Genomic DNA, 16,030 nt, shown 5'->3' with positions numbered 1-16,030 from the left:
AGAAAGGCATTGTCAAGGGGATAAATTGCTGGAATGGGATAGGCACCTCCAAGAAACAGTAGATATACTGACCGGGAGATGAGGCAGTGGTTTACAGAGAGACTATCCCTGTGCCATTGGTAGTTACTCAAAACTACCTTCTTTTACTCATCCCAGTTCCTGCCTGTCATAAATGCCTGAGTTGGGGCTGGTCCTCTGTGTGGTTGGAGGAACCAACCAGACTTTCAGCACCCCGCGGACTGGTTGAGGGATGGCTGCCTTTCAGTGAAGAGCTGGAAAAGCAGGGTTGTCTTTCACTCATCAGCCATGTGGATTTGAACCCATTCCTCCCAGTGTGTCTACCTCTGGGTGTCTCAACCCTTCTACTGTTGACATTTGTGAGTAGATCATTCTTAGTTGGGGGAGTGTAGTTCCTGCCCATTGTAGGATGTTTAGCAATACCTGTGGGCTCTACCCGCTAGATGCTAGGAGCAATTCCCCTTCCCACTTGTGACAGCCAAAAATTTCTTCAGATTTTGCTAAATATTTCCTGAGGGAAAAATTAACCCCTGTCCTTGCCTCATTGAGAAACACTGAGTTATCCTGAAGGAGAGAGAACTAACCAGAAGTGTTGAGCAGGTTACCCAGTAGTTAGAGAGATGGCTTCAGGGATAGCCTCTGTCTGGAGGTTCAAACACTCTCAACACCCAGGTCCAGCTAAAACTTGGCTCCCATTTCCTTAAATGTGCTACTTAAGGTTTGACCTTTGACTCCAATGACACTTCCCCCTTGGATGTGGCCCAAATACTTAGACTCTGAAACCTCTCTGTGCCACTTCCTATCTTCCTTGGTTCCAAAAGAGTTTTAGGCATCTCTGGAGGGAGAGACATTTGATGTGAGTCTCTCTGAACTAAAATCACGGTGTCTGCAGGGTGGTGTTCCTTTTTGGAGGTTCTAGGGGAGAATCAATTCCCTCACGTTTCACAGTTTCTAGGGGTTGCCCACATTTCTTGGTTCAAGGCCCCCATCCTCCTTTTACAAAACCTGTGGCCTGCATCTTCCTTAACCAACCCCCACCCCCAACCCCAGCTAGCAATGTTTCTCTGCTTTTAAGGAGCAATAAGATTAGATTGGGTCCATTTGGATAGTCCAGGCTAGTCTCTCCATCTCAAAGTCCTTCCTTTAATTACATTAGCACAGTTAATGGGCCAGCTACGTAATGTTTTGTCCTAGGTATTAGGGTCATCCTTCTGCCTACCACAGCTATGCAAACTGCCTGGCCTATATGAACATCACTCAGACTCAGTGCTCCCATTCTGAGGGGTCTAAGTGCAGGTTATGGGCCCAGGGTTTCCAGAAGGCAGTGTCTCTAGGCAGTTAGCACCCTGGGCACAATATCAGCTGTTTAGTACCCGTGATTATGACCAGCCAGCACATAGTCTACCTCCAGCCAGGTGCCTATAGCTGAGTGTTGTCACTTCCACCAGCCTCAAGTATCTTTCCTCTGGCTGTCCCAGGAATACAAAACTCCAAGCCTAACTCCCTAGGAGGATGGTCCAAAGCAAGGACAAGTCCCATCTCCCACTCTCTACCACCCATAATGACCCAGATGGCTCTTCAATCACCAATATAGCCTCTTGTTGGCAATCACCATGCAGAGAGGGTGTCCCGATGCCCCTTCCACATCCACACAAATCTCCCCAGTGCCCCTGCTGTTCTCTGCTCAGCACAAGAGACCCAGGGCTGTGGACAGGCTTATGAAGAATGTACATAACAATGAAAGAGCATGTAGTAGCCCACTGAATCCTCACAACAACCCTGTGAAGTCAGCGCTGCCATCATTTCTTCCAGGCAAGGAAAATGAGGCAGCAATATTTAGTGACTTGCCAGTAAGTAGAAGTGATGGGATTCACAGCCAGGCAGGCTGGCTCGGAGCCTCTGCCTGGCCCCTAGGCTACGGTGCCTTCTCTATCAGCAGGTCATCATGCTTTGCTAGGAACGGGAGTGCTTTCTCCTGGCTAGATGTATCTGCACTGTTAAAAAAAACAGAGAGATGCACTCACTTTGGCAGCACATAAACTCAAATTTGGAATGATACAGAGAAGATTAGCATGTCCCCTGCACAGGATGACACTCAAATTTGTAAAACATTCCATATTTTTTTTTTTAAAGATAAAACCAGATAGGAGTACTTTGTGCAACATGGAGGCATACACCCGACCAACGGAGGTGGATTCGGGTTGGAAGCCCAAAGGTATTTTGTTCAGGTATTTCTGTTTTCTGGCTGAGGGGCTTTAGGCAAATAACCAACCATCTCAGAATCTCAACTTTTTCACCCACAGAATGGAGGTGTCAGTGACTATACCACATTCTCAGGGGTATGGTGGATCTGATGAGATAAGGAAGTTGAAATGATCAGGTTTAAGATATTATTAGGGTTTGAGCATGGGCTTCACACTTGTTGAGAATGAGTTTGGGACAGAGACCTCACTGGCGTTCACCTCACACCACCAGGCAGCACCTAGTCCTTTGACATCGAAAGCCAGCTCTTTCTTTTCATGCACTGCCATCACCTAGGCTCTGCTCGAACCTCTGCAACCATCTCTAGCAGGCGTCCTGCCTCCATTCCTGCCAGTGCCCCACCCAACTGCTGCCCGTGACTAGTCTTACTGCTATTAACCCCAAGGTGCCACCTTCTATGGCCTGGGTCTGGAGGGTGCCACAAATGGGCCGAGCCAGGTGAGGCAAGTATGCAGTTACGATAGCTGGACCCTATGTGGCTCATCCAAAAGGGACTTGGCTACTTCACTCCTTCGGATTTTCTCCACAAGACCAGATCTTCCCATGATTAAGGGGAAGCTGGAAATCTGGGTAGTATGTGAAATTTAGGTCCATATTTTAAAAGGTTGGCTCAAATTAAACACACACACACACACACACACACACACACACTACACAGGCCAAACAAAAGCCATCTGCAGAATAAATGCAATCGGCCAGTTTTTTACTTTACTGTGAGGCTAAATCCAAAATCATGAGTGTTGCATTCTAGTCTCAGAAAGATTCAGCAGTGACCTACCTTTCCAATAGTGTCTCCCATTAGCTTAGGTCTTTGGCTCACCAAGAGGAGGTCTGGTTCCCAGGACACCTGAGGCATCTCTCCACCCCGCGCACCTTTGCTCTGCTGGCTCTGGAATGTTTTTCTCCCAGTTCCTCCGGCTTTCCTTCAAGAGTTCTACTCCTCTTCCTGGAGGCCTTCCCTGAATTATCCCCAGCCAAAGAATAATTCAGTAATTATATACAATGTACTCTGGGCCTCTGGGGCACTCTCAGAGATTGTGTTTCACCTCTGCTGCACTTTCTCCCATATCCCAGCATGCACCACACATCACAAGGCTTCAGAGAGAAGATGTGGTGTTAAATTGTCAGGAACTTGTGTGCACAGTCCCTTCCTGGGTCCCCAACCTGCCCTCACTAAGCCCCAGGATATTCCTTGTAGGTCCTGGATGGATGTCTGGGCTTCTTCCAGCTTTATGGGACTGAGCAGAGTTTCTCCTGGCTAATCTCAGACCTGGAAGACTGGGCCTGATTGACTCACCAGCTTTTACCGAATCCTTGGACCTGCTGCTCATGGAGCAAAACTCTGCCTTTTCCTTGCAGCACTTCCCCAGGGCTCCACTTTTCCCCCAGCATGCCCCAAGTCTCTTAGCTGCGCCCTGGGTCACTTGGGATCTCTTAATGAGCCAAGCAGCCTCCTCATCCACCTGGGGGTGTGGGTCCAGGTGCTGGCCCTGCTGACTTGGGGGATGCCAGGATCACCAGGGAATGGGAAGAGATGCCCTGAAGGAGCAGCACCTGGATTTGGCTAATCCAAATCAGTACTACTGATATTACCTTCCTAAAAATGTTAGAGCCCAGAGGGGTCTTATAAACATTAAGATCAAAGGAGGAAACAGCCCCAGAGAGAAGTATGGTTTGCTCAAGGACAAAGCAAAGTGTGCCCTGGTTAGGATCTGAGACACCCAACTCCAAACTTAAGGACTTTTTCCCACTAAGCCACAGATTTGCCGCTATCATTCTTCTGATAAAAACACAGAGGACATGTCACAGGGCCACATTTTTCAAAAACTCTGTTTTGCAGCTAAGCAAAGATGGGTTTCTGGGTTCTTATCCTTCCTGCCTTTGTGAATGTAGCACTTGGGAAATGAACACTTGCTGCCCCTCCAGCCATCCCCACCATGGTGCAATTTCCTGAGCAGAAGAAATATGAGTGGTGTGCATCCACACATTTCAGACTCCCAGCAAAATGTGTTACAGGAGGGAACAAAATGAAAAAAACTCTCATGGGTTGTTTGCTGCAATGTGTCTTGATCTGCTTCCCATCATAGCTTGCCATATTTCCCTGGGAATATTCAAATAAGGAAGAGCTACCATTTAAATGGCGAAAAAAAATGTTTACACTTAACACTATTTTTTCCAAAATAAGAGATTATACTGTCTCCTTCTTATGTCCACCCTGGGAACCTCTGTGTCAGTGTAGAAAGAGATCCAGTGATGCTAAGACAAGATTATTATCTTCGCTTCACAGACAAGGAAGCTGAGGTCCAGAGCAGCTCAACATCAGTCACCCACAAATTCATAGCCAAATAAATGGACCAGGTGCTGTGCTAGGTTCTGGAAATACAATGGTGGGCAAGATGGGTACAGTCCTCACCCTTAGAGTGCTTCCAGCCTAGCAGGAGATGGACTATTGATAACTTATATGAAATTGAATGTTAACAGAACATGTCACTCCCAAATACACCACTTTGGTGTAAGAGTTGTTTTGAGCCGAATACAACTGAGAAACAGACCACAGGAAAAGCTCTCTACCCTCCCCATTTGCCTAAAAACAGGGAAAAGACTTCCCATTGGGAAGGGATCCCCTCCTGCTCTCTCTTGTACCTGGAAGGGCAGGACTGAATCACTGGAGAGAACTCCAGACCCATCAGTCCCAAGATGGCACCGAGAGGAAGTGCTATAACCAGACTTCCTAAGTGTTCACATTCCATCCATTCCCACAACTTACCAACCCCAGAAGCTCAAGAGCCTTTTTTCTTTAAACTGTCTTGTCTCTTCTCTACGTATTTATTGTCCTTTGGGTCTGACCGTGTCTTGGGGGTCTCATTTCATGTCTAGGAGGCCCTCCATATGCATGTGAGATAAATCTTTTAACTCTGTTCATCTGTCCTTTGGCAGTTTAATTCCCAGGGCCTTGGTCACAGAACCTGAGGGGTAGAAGAGATGGTGTACCTCCCCTACAGCCTCTTCTGACACGTAGTCCTTTCCACTCCGTGATGCTGACACCACACTCCCGAACCAGCAGTGAAGGAGATTTCCCAGGTGAGCTCAGTCTTTAGCTGCTCTTTTCACCTGACCTTGTCACCACTCTGGCTGCTTCCTTAAAAGATGCTTTATTTTGAGCGGAGTGTGGAGATCTTAATCTTCGTAGTCTACATTTCATGAGTTCTTCAGCAGTATCTTTCAGGGCTGGCTTGCCCAGAGCAAGCTGCCCATAGCTCATCTATGTTGTAATGATGTGGCTTAGCCAAAGCCAAAAGCCAAGGAGAACAGCATCAAAGACTTTTTTTTTTTTTTTTTTTTTGCTTATAATACACTTAGTCATGCAAACCATGGCAGGCTTTGATGGTTTCTGAGAAATGTCCAGCATTTCTAAGGAAGCTATCATTTAAAGTCAGCCTTGTGACCTCGGGTCATCCAAGCACATTTCCACATCCAAAGCCAAGAGTTCTTTACATCAGACCACGGTGCGGAGCCTCTCCAGCTCATAGTTGAACCCTGGCAGCTTTTGTTACCACAGAATCACTAAAATCCAGCAGGAGAAACCAAAAGTACTCTGATGAAACAGGCTAATGGAGGCAGAATGACAACTGATATGCAAGTGTGTGTGTGTGTGTGTGTGTGTGTGTGTGTGTGTATGTGTTGGGCATTATTGCAATGTTGGGGATACTATGGAATTTTTAAATTCTTATTTTGAAGTGCTGCAGAGGGGGCTTTGCCAGGCCCTGATGGTGGAGCCTCAGTAAATGTCCCTGGATGCTGTGAGTGCCTAGCCACCCCCTCCCCCCACCCCCGAGTCCCTGAGCGCTGTGTGACAGGTATCATCCAGGGATTCCTTAGGCTCACCTGCTTGGGTATCAGAGCTGCTTGGTCACTTTGGCAGTCTGCCCCACCTGCTATGTGGCAGTCCATCTTCCTTCTGCTTCCTGAGCCAAGGAACTCTTAAGGTGGGTCAGATGCTCCAATGAGAGTGAACTTGGACCCTTCCATGGCCGGGATATGGGCATGTTCACAAATTGAGAGACTTGAGGAGGGCGGGGTGGCTTATTGTAAGCGAGACTGCAGGGAAGAACAGTGAGGATCCTAGGGGACAAACCACGACTGCCAAGGAGCCGGGCAGAAAGGCCAGCCTGAGCACCAAGTCCTGTCCTGGGAGAAACTACGGTGGGAGGCAGTGCACCCTGCCCAACGCTCCTGCCACTGGACTCGGGCCTTCCAGCCCAGGACTCGGGTCCCCAGTGAGATCCCTTGAGCAGGTGTGAGGGTAGCTAGGAGCCCACACCCCAAGGGAGTCAGAGGTTGAGGGCACCGCTGCCAGCCCTCCCAGGCCAGGGAAGGATGGCAGAGGTGGGGACAAAGGCCCGGTGGCACAGCAGCCCCGGGAAACAGGTCAGTGTGAGTGAGCGGGGCAGCACGGAGCAGAGCGGCAGCCAGAGGAAGGTGCCCGGAGCTGCCAACTGTGGGTTGACTGTCCTGCAGCTGCCCCCTCCCACCTGCCTCAGGAGGAAGGACTGCCACACAGCAGGTGGGGCACACCGCAGGACTGACACCCACGGTGAGCATAAGGACTCCCTGGGTGATGCCTGTCACACGGTGTGTTGGGACTCCCAGAACAAGGTGAAAAAAGAATTCTACTCTGGAGTGCACTCCAGTGGGAACCCATATGACATCCGGGAGCTGCTGAAGATCGAATTTGCCCAGATTCTTAGTACTAGGTGCTCTTTATTGCAAAATGAGCCATTGCTTTAATGACAGTTTTTAGGGAGATTAAAAAAAAACAGACAATGGGGTACCTGGGTGGCTCAGTCGGTTGGGCATCTGCCTTCAGCTCAGGTCGTAATCCCAGGATCCTGGGATCGGGCCCCACGTTGGGCTCTGCTCAGCAGAGTCTGTTTCTCCCTCCTTCTGCCCCTCTCCTGACTTATGCTGTGTCTCTCCCCTCTCTCAAATAAATAAAATCTTAAAAAAAAAACCCAGACAATACGAAACACTATTACATTACATATATATAAATAGGCACATCCTGATTTTAGAAATATCTGAATATGGTAAAAAATACTTTTTATAGAATGGAGATGACTGTCATATTAACATGGTGACATTTATATTCAGAGGCCAAGAAAGGGCACATGTTTCTGTGACACGAGGCTGTCAGGTAAGTCAGAGCCCTGACATGTCACTTTCGGAACAGCATTCACAATTTGGGAAGCCCTTGGTTTGTTCCGGGCCTTGTGACCATCCCTCAGGGCCCTTCAGCAGAGCTCCTTGACATTCTGACCCTGAACTTACCAGTTTAGGGATATTAGGAAGCTGTAGGAATAGTACCCAAGGTCCCTCTTTTCTTGGCAAAGTTTCATTTAAGCTGCACTTATTATAGTGAATCTTAAGCTTATTACTTAAAAGAATCATGTGGCACATTCTTTCTAATTTAAATGAATCTTCAAGGAAATAGACATTCATCCCATCATTTATGTTTCACTGGAAAAAAAATTTTTTTGGTCCGAATTAAGTTGGTTTATCTTTTTCTATTTCAAATGAGTTATGTGGAGCTTGCTGAGCATTTAGACTTTTCCTGTTGTGGTGTTTCTTGACCGATGGGGAGTGAATTTTTCCTTTTTAGACTCTTCCCTGCAAACCCTCTTTTCAGTGGCAACTCTTGGGAGCGCTCAGACTCCACACCGCATTAGCCAGTTCCCCTTCTTTCCTGGGTTTTGGGCATCACTGAGCTTGAGAGACCAAAGCAAATGCTCTAAGTGGGGGCACCTGGGTGGCTCAGTGGTGGAGCATCTGCCTTCAGCTCAGGTCATGATCCCAGGGTCCTAGGATCCAGTCTTGCATCAGATTCTCTGCAGGGAGCCTGCTTCTCCCTCTGCCTATGTGTCTCTGCCCCTCTCTGTGTCTCTCATGAATAAATAAATAAAACCTTTTTTTTTTAATAAAACCTTTTTTTAATAAAATGCTATTAAGTGGTTGAGAGCACAGGCTCAGGAAGGGCCTGGGTTCAAATCCTGGCTTCCCATGGTGATAAACTAAATGCCCCTGGAAAAGTTACCCCTCTCTGAGCCATGGCTTGTCACTTAACGAGAGTAATGATAATAGTACTCATTTCATAGTGCTGCTGTGTGTCTTACATCGGTAAATAAAGATATGGCCTGTAAAACAGAACTGGCACAGAGTAAGTGCTCAGTAAATGTGAACTACTAACTATAAAACAAGCAAGGTCAACATGATGGATTACGTCCAAGGTGGACTCATAAGGCACATAATAGTGCTAGAGTATCCTGCCATCAACCTGCCAGAGTAGACCTCCTGCCATTCAAGTCAGTCCTGGGCCAAATCATTGTCTGTCAAAGGCCCCAGCTAGAATGTGGACACTAAATCATATGAGGGTAACTTATTCTCTGTTAGCAGAGAGAGAGTGGTTTCTCACAAGTGAAGTCTTGTGAGAAGGTTCTTGACCACTAGAGGACACATTCAGACTGGATCCAAGGGAGTGGATGAAAGTTCTGTGCTTATGAAAAGGGAAATTGGAAATGAATTTAAAAGGAAATACATTGAATAAAAAACCAAGAGGAATAAAGCTACACAACAAAAAGGCTACCTGTCATCAACGTGTTGATTTAATACTTACAAACCGCAATCCAATTACCACTAACACCTCCGTCGTCTCCCATACTTCATTTAATGGTAAAAACACTTAAGATCTAGTCTCTTAGCAGTTTTTAAGTATATGATGCAGTGTTGTCACTATAAGGACAATGCAGTGCTTGAGATCCCCAGAACTTATTCATCTTCTAATTGCAAATTTGTACCCTTTGATCAACCTCTTGGCATTCTGCGCCCAGCCCCCACCCTCACGGCTCATGCTCTTAATTGACCCTTACTCTGTGCTCTCTCTGCATAGCCTCGTGAATTACTTTACATCTTGGAGCTCAGTTTTCTTCTTTGTGAAATGAAGACACTGAAAACGTTCTATATTGTTGTTTTGAGGATTAAATAAGGCAATGTATAGTAAGCATTTCGCACAATGTCTGGCACGTTCCAATCCTCTCAATAAAAAGAATCGGAGTGTTGGACATTCTTTCCCATGCTTCATGAAAAACTTTCTGCATCTCAGGATGGAGTTTCAACAGCTCATGCACTTCTCTTCCTCCAAGGGATGTTCTCCATCTCCCTTATAACCAGAGCAAAACCAAACAGGTCCCAAGCGATGGGAAAAAAGGAGCGGCCCTGAAAGATCTGCCCAGGGTATATGAAGAGCCTCTGCTGATAGGAAACTAGATGCAAGCTATTTGCTCAGTCCCAGCTGTGTGCACAAGAAGACGATCACTGGTATGAAGTTACACAAGAGCATGAAAGAGCAAGAGCTACCAGAAGTCAATACCTCACCCCGCAGGAGCTCAAAGAATCCTAGGTCTCCAGGTTACTGTCCAATTATTATATTTTATTTTATAACAAAAGAAACCAAAGTTCTCTGTGTCAGGTTAAAAAAAACAAAAACAAAAACAGAAAACCCCCCAAGGCATACAAGAGGATGCTTAGATTTCCAAAATATTCTTTTCTTATTAGCAGGGCACAAAATAGTTAGGGAAAGAAACATGTAGAATAGGTTTCTTCTTTCTTTGTCAATGAAAAACTGTTCTGGACAAGGCCTCTATGTAAATATTTGCAGTAAAGAATTAAACCACTGAAATCACCCAGGGCCAGAAGCTTTGTCCTCTCCTCCCAGGACAATATTTCACTTTTGAGGGAGATATTCTGGTCAGAAGCTGGATAATTATTCTATTTTGAACATCAGAATGAAAGTTAGGGAGTTGGTTCTGGTTTTAAAGTGCATCCCATCCTTTTTTCATTGATCACCACGTGCAGTTATTAATCTTCCATCTCTCCCAACATTCCCCCTCACCCCACTTTTGAATGGTCTTCCTCTTTCACTCATCCTGGGAGCTTATAAGGGTCCACTTGGCCACCAAATCATCTCCATCCTCTAACAAAGCCCTGATGTTTAAGGGTGGTTTAACCTTCACCCTACTGGTAGGGGCTGGTTGACAAAAGAAAAACAATAGCTATTAAGGTACCATCTGGAGTCAAGACCACTTACAGGCTGGCAACACCCAAACTGACTGCCCTCACTCCCATTCACTCCACTCACCTGGCTGGGGTATCTCCTCACCTGTGTCTCTGAGCTCACTCCTCCCCGGATACCCAGTTCCTGATTAAATCTTATCTATGAGTGAAGAGGAAAGCACTCCCCAAATGGAGGGTCACTTTGTGCATTCAGAACCAGCTAATAGATTAGCAGTAGGAAGACACAGAGTAGAGACACAGCTATTGGCACTCATGTCATAAACACAAATATTATTAATCATATATGATGAACAATAGAAGCCAATCAAAAAGCACTTGTGACAAACTTATATTAAGTTCATGTAGTGCTTTTTTTTTTTTTTTTTTTAAGATTTTATTTATTCAAGAGACGGAGAGGGAGAAGCAGATTCCCGGCTGAGCAGAGTTCAATCCCTGGACCCTGAGATCATGACGCATAACCAACTGAGTGACCCAGGCACCACTTATGTAGTGCTTTTTATTTGATTTGTCATTCTTAATTTTTCAATCAAAATGACATTTGTACATATATAAGATGTATTATATACATATATACATATGTATATATAAAAAATCATATATAATAGTACAAGCCAAGAATTGATAAGAAAAGTATTCCTCCTCCTCCAAGTTTCCCTAAGAGGCAACTACTTTAAATCAGGTTTCAGTTTTTCTGAGGTCACCCTCAGAATTCTAAATCCTGTTCTTATCCCGTCTGGAGATCTATGGATTTCCCAGAATGAATTTAGCTCAGGGGCATGGCCACTCCTCTCCCTCCCTTCTCCCTTCTTCTTCACGATCTTTCTGTCATATGTTGTTATAAGATTATTCTTCAATGCTTCTAGCAAATATCTTGGCAGCTTAAAATTACACATTAAACCACCATTTACTTATTATCCCATCAATGTTAGTCAGCATCTGGTGATTCCCTTCCACACAGGATATAAGGCGCTTACCCAAATCCTCCACTTTTTTTCCCCTTCATAATCTGTCAGCTACACCTTTACCTTTGTAAAAGTTATGTTCTGTGCTGTAACTTTTATGAGGTCTTTTGTATTTTGTCTGTGGTTAATTTTAAAAGTTGGAACTACTGTATACAGTACTGGGTCTCTGTAAATAGCTCATTGCAGGCCTGGATTATCTTTCCTTATCTGTGGGCTTAAGTTAATAGCATAAAGATTTTAAAAATACCAGTTTTTATTTTAGACATTGGTTCCCAAAAGGCAAGCATGAGAGGTGTTTTATTCTGGGGAACAAGTACCATAGTAAAAACCTTAGTACTTCCTAGAACACTTAATTGAATTTGTTTTGAGACAAGTCTTAATGCTTATTTTTAGTTTTTTATCCTCTAGGATACATGTTTGGATGAATGCCTGCTAAGAGAGGGCCTGACTGGTAACAGCTGATCTATACAAAGACCTTCAACTGTTGATCCTGTTTTTGGAGCCCTTACTCTCCCCATTCCTATTCTTCAGCTTGGTGATATCAAGCCCGCAGCCTCTCCAGAGCCCTCTGCTTCACCACCACACCTCTATTTCACCACCACACCTCCTCACTACAGGTCTATGAATCCTTCATCTACTTCCTCTCAGAAATGTGTTGACCTTTCTAATGCATTTGTGTTCTCCCTTATATTCCCTTGGCTATGCGTTCTTTTTTTTTTCTGTACTTCATTACTGACATTGAGGACAATCTCAAGAAGTGGCAAAGGCATAAATTTGGTCTGCCACCCTGAACTAAATGAAAAATGACTTTATTTTTATACAAAGCAAAGGCAGTAGAACTAGTTCCTACTCTGGACACTTTGTTTTTATTATATGTTTATCAAAGTCAGAATGATAGTCTTGATCATTGATTTTGTTTGGCCTTTGACATTTCTTTACATTTGAGCCATTCTAAGTCATTTCTAAGACCCTAGTGGGAAGCCAGGTGATAGGTAATATACTGATGACATATACGAAGCCTGACAATATGAAAAGTAAATTTTAGTGCTATAATAATTGTTACTATCTATGTTTCCACTTTATTTGCTCTTTATATTTTTTTATTTGTATTTTATCTTGACCTCAATAGATTTGGATTTCTTCGATCAACTACTATATCTTGTAACTTATCTATAGACTCAAGTATGGTTCTTGCAATCAGTCAATGCTCAGTAAACATAGTTGATGCAATTTTGCCTGGCACAGCAGCCAGTACAAGCACAGAGCCCAGGGGTAAGTACACGAGTAGGTGCTCAATGAAAATGTGTTGAATACAACACCCAACTAAAAGAACTTTCAAAAAAGAGAACGAAAAAAAGAATATTCTCTTTTTCTTTTATTTTTTTAAGTAGGCTCCATGCCTGCCGTGAGGCTTGAATTCATGACCTGAGATCAGGAGTCGCACAATTTATGGACTGAGCCAGCCAGGTGCCCTGAAAATTATTATCTTTTTAATTATAAGAAATGCCCCAGAACAGAACTCAGTAAGTGTCTGGTACAATAAATAAAAAATAAAAAGTCCCACATCAAAGCTCATTATCACGAAATCTCAGATAATCAGAAGTTACAAAAAGTACCCATAAGAGCTTCTAAAAAAAAAGGGACCATATTCAAAGGACCAGAAATTGAACAATATGGCACTATTCTCAATAGCAACACTGAAGGCTAGGAGACAACAAAGCAATAACTTCAAACTTTTGAGTGAAAATTACTTCCAAACTAGACTTCTATTCTCAGCTAAAGCCTCAGTCAAATATGCAAATGGAATTCAGACATTTTCAAATGTACAAGAGTTCAAAAGTTATCTCCCATCCATGTTTTTTCATAGGAAACTAGTAGTGTATGTTCCACCTAATGAGGAACTATACCAAGAACGAGAAAGGTGTGAAATCCCACAGAAACGAGGAGAAGGAGGGTCCAAAGATGATGGTGAGGAGAAACAATATGACAGCAAAGCATCAGGATTACTGTGTAATCTGTCCACAGTAGAGGAGAGATAGAAGGTTCTAGGAGGATTATCTTTAAGAAAATGCTGAGTTACTATAAAGAAAAGACCTTGTATAGCTTGGATGGTGATTAAGGATAAATTTTCAATAGTTATATAGAAAACTAAGCAATGAGGTGAAACAATTATTAACTTCAAAATAAATAATCTGTTGTGTAAGGGAAATGTAATTATAGTACACCAAATGATCTACCTGTAATTTAGTCACAAAAGCAGAAATTCTGAATTTTCATTTAACCAAAGATCACAATTACATTTTGATTTACCAAATGGTGCTGAAACTATTTCACATCCATGTGTGAAAGAAAATGAAGCTCAATGCTTACCTCATACCATATAACTGGAAACAGAACACCGACCGACATGTAAGAATTGAAAAATAAAATTTCTAACAGAAAACATAGGAGAAAATTTTTGTAATCTTGGATTGGATAAGACAATAGCTGGGAAAAAATGCTCAAAACATATCCAATTATAGACTTTTATCCAAAAGATGAAAAGAAAAAAACTTGTATTATATCTGCAAAAGACTTATAACCAGAATATATAACTCCTACAATTTTTAGAAGTGAACAAAAGTTTTGAATAGACAGTTCACCAAAGATATACAAGTGGCAAATAAGCATACAAAATGAAGTTCAACATCATTAGTCATCAAGGAAAATGCAACTTAAGACCACACTGAAGAGCGCCTGGGTGGTACAGTCGGTAAAGCATCTGACTCTGGGTTTCTGCCATGGTCTCTGAGTCATGAGATCAAGCCCCGTGTCATGGCTCTGTGCTCAGCGCAGTCTGCTTAAACTTTCTCTCTCTCTCTGTCTCTGTCTCTCTCTCTCTCTCTCTCTCTCCCCCCCCACCTCCACTCTCTAAAATAAATTAATTAATTTTAAAAAAAGGACCACACTAAAAAAAAAAGCACTATATTCCTACTAGAAAGGCTAAAATTTAAAAGACTGTATCAAGAAATCAAGAAGCAGTTGGAGCTCTTGTACATTACTGGTACGAATGCAAAATAATACAGCCATTTTGCTAAAATAGTTTGGCTGTTTCAGCTAAAGTACGTGCATCCAAGATGAAACAATACTGTAATATTTGCTGGTTGCTAAGAGAATAGATCTTAATACTTATCATCACAAGAAAAAAATGCCTGTAACTATGTGTGATGATGGGTGTTGACTAAACTTATTGTGGTGACCATTTCACAATATACGCAAATATCAAATCATTGTCATACATATAGCTAAAGCTAATACAATGTTAGGGCAATTTTATCTCAACCAAAAAAAAGTTGCACACACAGTAATCTACCCCATCCCTGGTCTCAGAGGTGGAACATTAGAATGATAAGAATTATCCTTTGGAAAAACAAGGAAAAAATCACAATATTCAAGGTACATTAAAGTGCATTTTAAGTCTATTGTGGTTTTTATTTGGTGGTCATGCTCTGAAGAAAAGAATTTATCTTTTCTGCAAAGCAGTAAAAACATGCTGGATAAACTTTTATTTGGAAAGTAGGAAGAGAGATTCATGTCTGTTCAGATATTTGCACAAGTGACCTTTAAACTTACTTCAAACTCTGGGATCCAGTGGTTGTATAGACATGCAGGATGAGGGGATGAAAAATCCTGGAAATCTGTGAGTAGAGTTAAATTTCATGACACACTACTTTGCAGAATTTTGAGCTAAAATTTTTAACAGCAAAAGTGTCTTGTTTTAGAGTATGGAGAAAAAACATTTGGGGTGAAAAAAATTTTAGGGGGGCCTGACTGGCTCAGTCAATAGAGCATACAGCTATTGATCTCAGAGTTGTCATCTACACCATGTAGGGTATAGAGATAACCTAAACAAATAAACTTAAAAAATAATTTAATACAACAGTGAAAATAACAAACTACAACTGCACGCAACAATCTGATTCTTACGGACACAATGTTGAGCAGAATATATGCTAACCAGGTAATGGCTAGATTGGTGTGTGCTTGTAACAATTTGTTGAGCTGTAGGCTATGATTTGTGCATTCTACTGTATGCAAACTGTATTTCAATACTTTTTTACAGTATCCCATATGATTCTATGTTAAGTTCCCCCCAACAGGCAAAACCAAACTATTGCTTAGTAATACTGCAAAGATAGTAAAAATATAAAAAGCCAGTCAATTGCCTTCAGAATGCAGGAAAGGGTTTAAGATCAGGAGTGGGTGCAACCAGGGGACCTTGATTTACTGAACTGCTGGTAAGTTCTATTTCTTGGTTTGGATGGTGCTTACACAAGCATTTGCTTTAGAACTCTGCTAAACTGATCATATAAGTTTTATGCACTTAGAAAAAAATTAAGTAGATTCAACCCAATCTAAAGATCTATCAATAGGGAACTATTTAAATTAATTATAATACAGTCATGGAATATATTCTGTACCATTAAAAATGAGGCAAGTAGGGGGTGCCTGGGTGGCTTGGGCATCTGCCTTTAGCTTGGATTACTATCTCCAGGTCCTGGGATGAGCCCTGCATTGGGATCCCTGCTCAGTGGGGAGTCTGCTTCTGCTTCTCCCTCTCTTCTGCCCCTCCTCCCCCATTTGTGCATGCTCTCTCTCTTTCTCTGTCTCAAATAAAATCT

General features: G+C 43.0%; 1 long non-coding RNA gene and 1 other non-coding gene across 2 annotated transcripts in view; one reads left to right on the top strand and one right to left on the bottom strand.

Moving 5' to 3' along the window:
• Positions 1-5,554, bottom strand: part of LOC140636860 (uncharacterized) — a 66,892-nt gene extending 61,338 nt beyond the window's left edge. The window contains exon 1 of the long non-coding RNA XR_012034088.1: positions 5,048-5,554. This is a non-coding gene — a long non-coding RNA (uncharacterized lncRNA). The remainder of the gene's footprint in view (positions 1-5,047) is intronic.
• LOC140637487 (U6 spliceosomal RNA) lies at positions 2,035-2,141 on the top strand. Its single transcript, XR_012034588.1, has one exon. It is a non-coding gene; the product is annotated as a U6 spliceosomal RNA (small nuclear RNA).
• Positions 5,555-16,030: the final 10,476 nt, after the last annotated feature.

The sequence above is a fragment of the Canis lupus genome, chromosome 7 (genome assembly GCF_048164855.1).
Source record: "Canis lupus baileyi chromosome 7, mCanLup2.hap1, whole genome shotgun sequence".
In the NCBI taxonomy this organism is placed as follows: Eukaryota; Metazoa; Chordata; class Mammalia; order Carnivora; family Canidae; genus Canis; species Canis lupus.
Note: the sequence above shows the minus strand (reverse complement) of the source record. Positions and strands in the feature narration are given on the sequence as shown.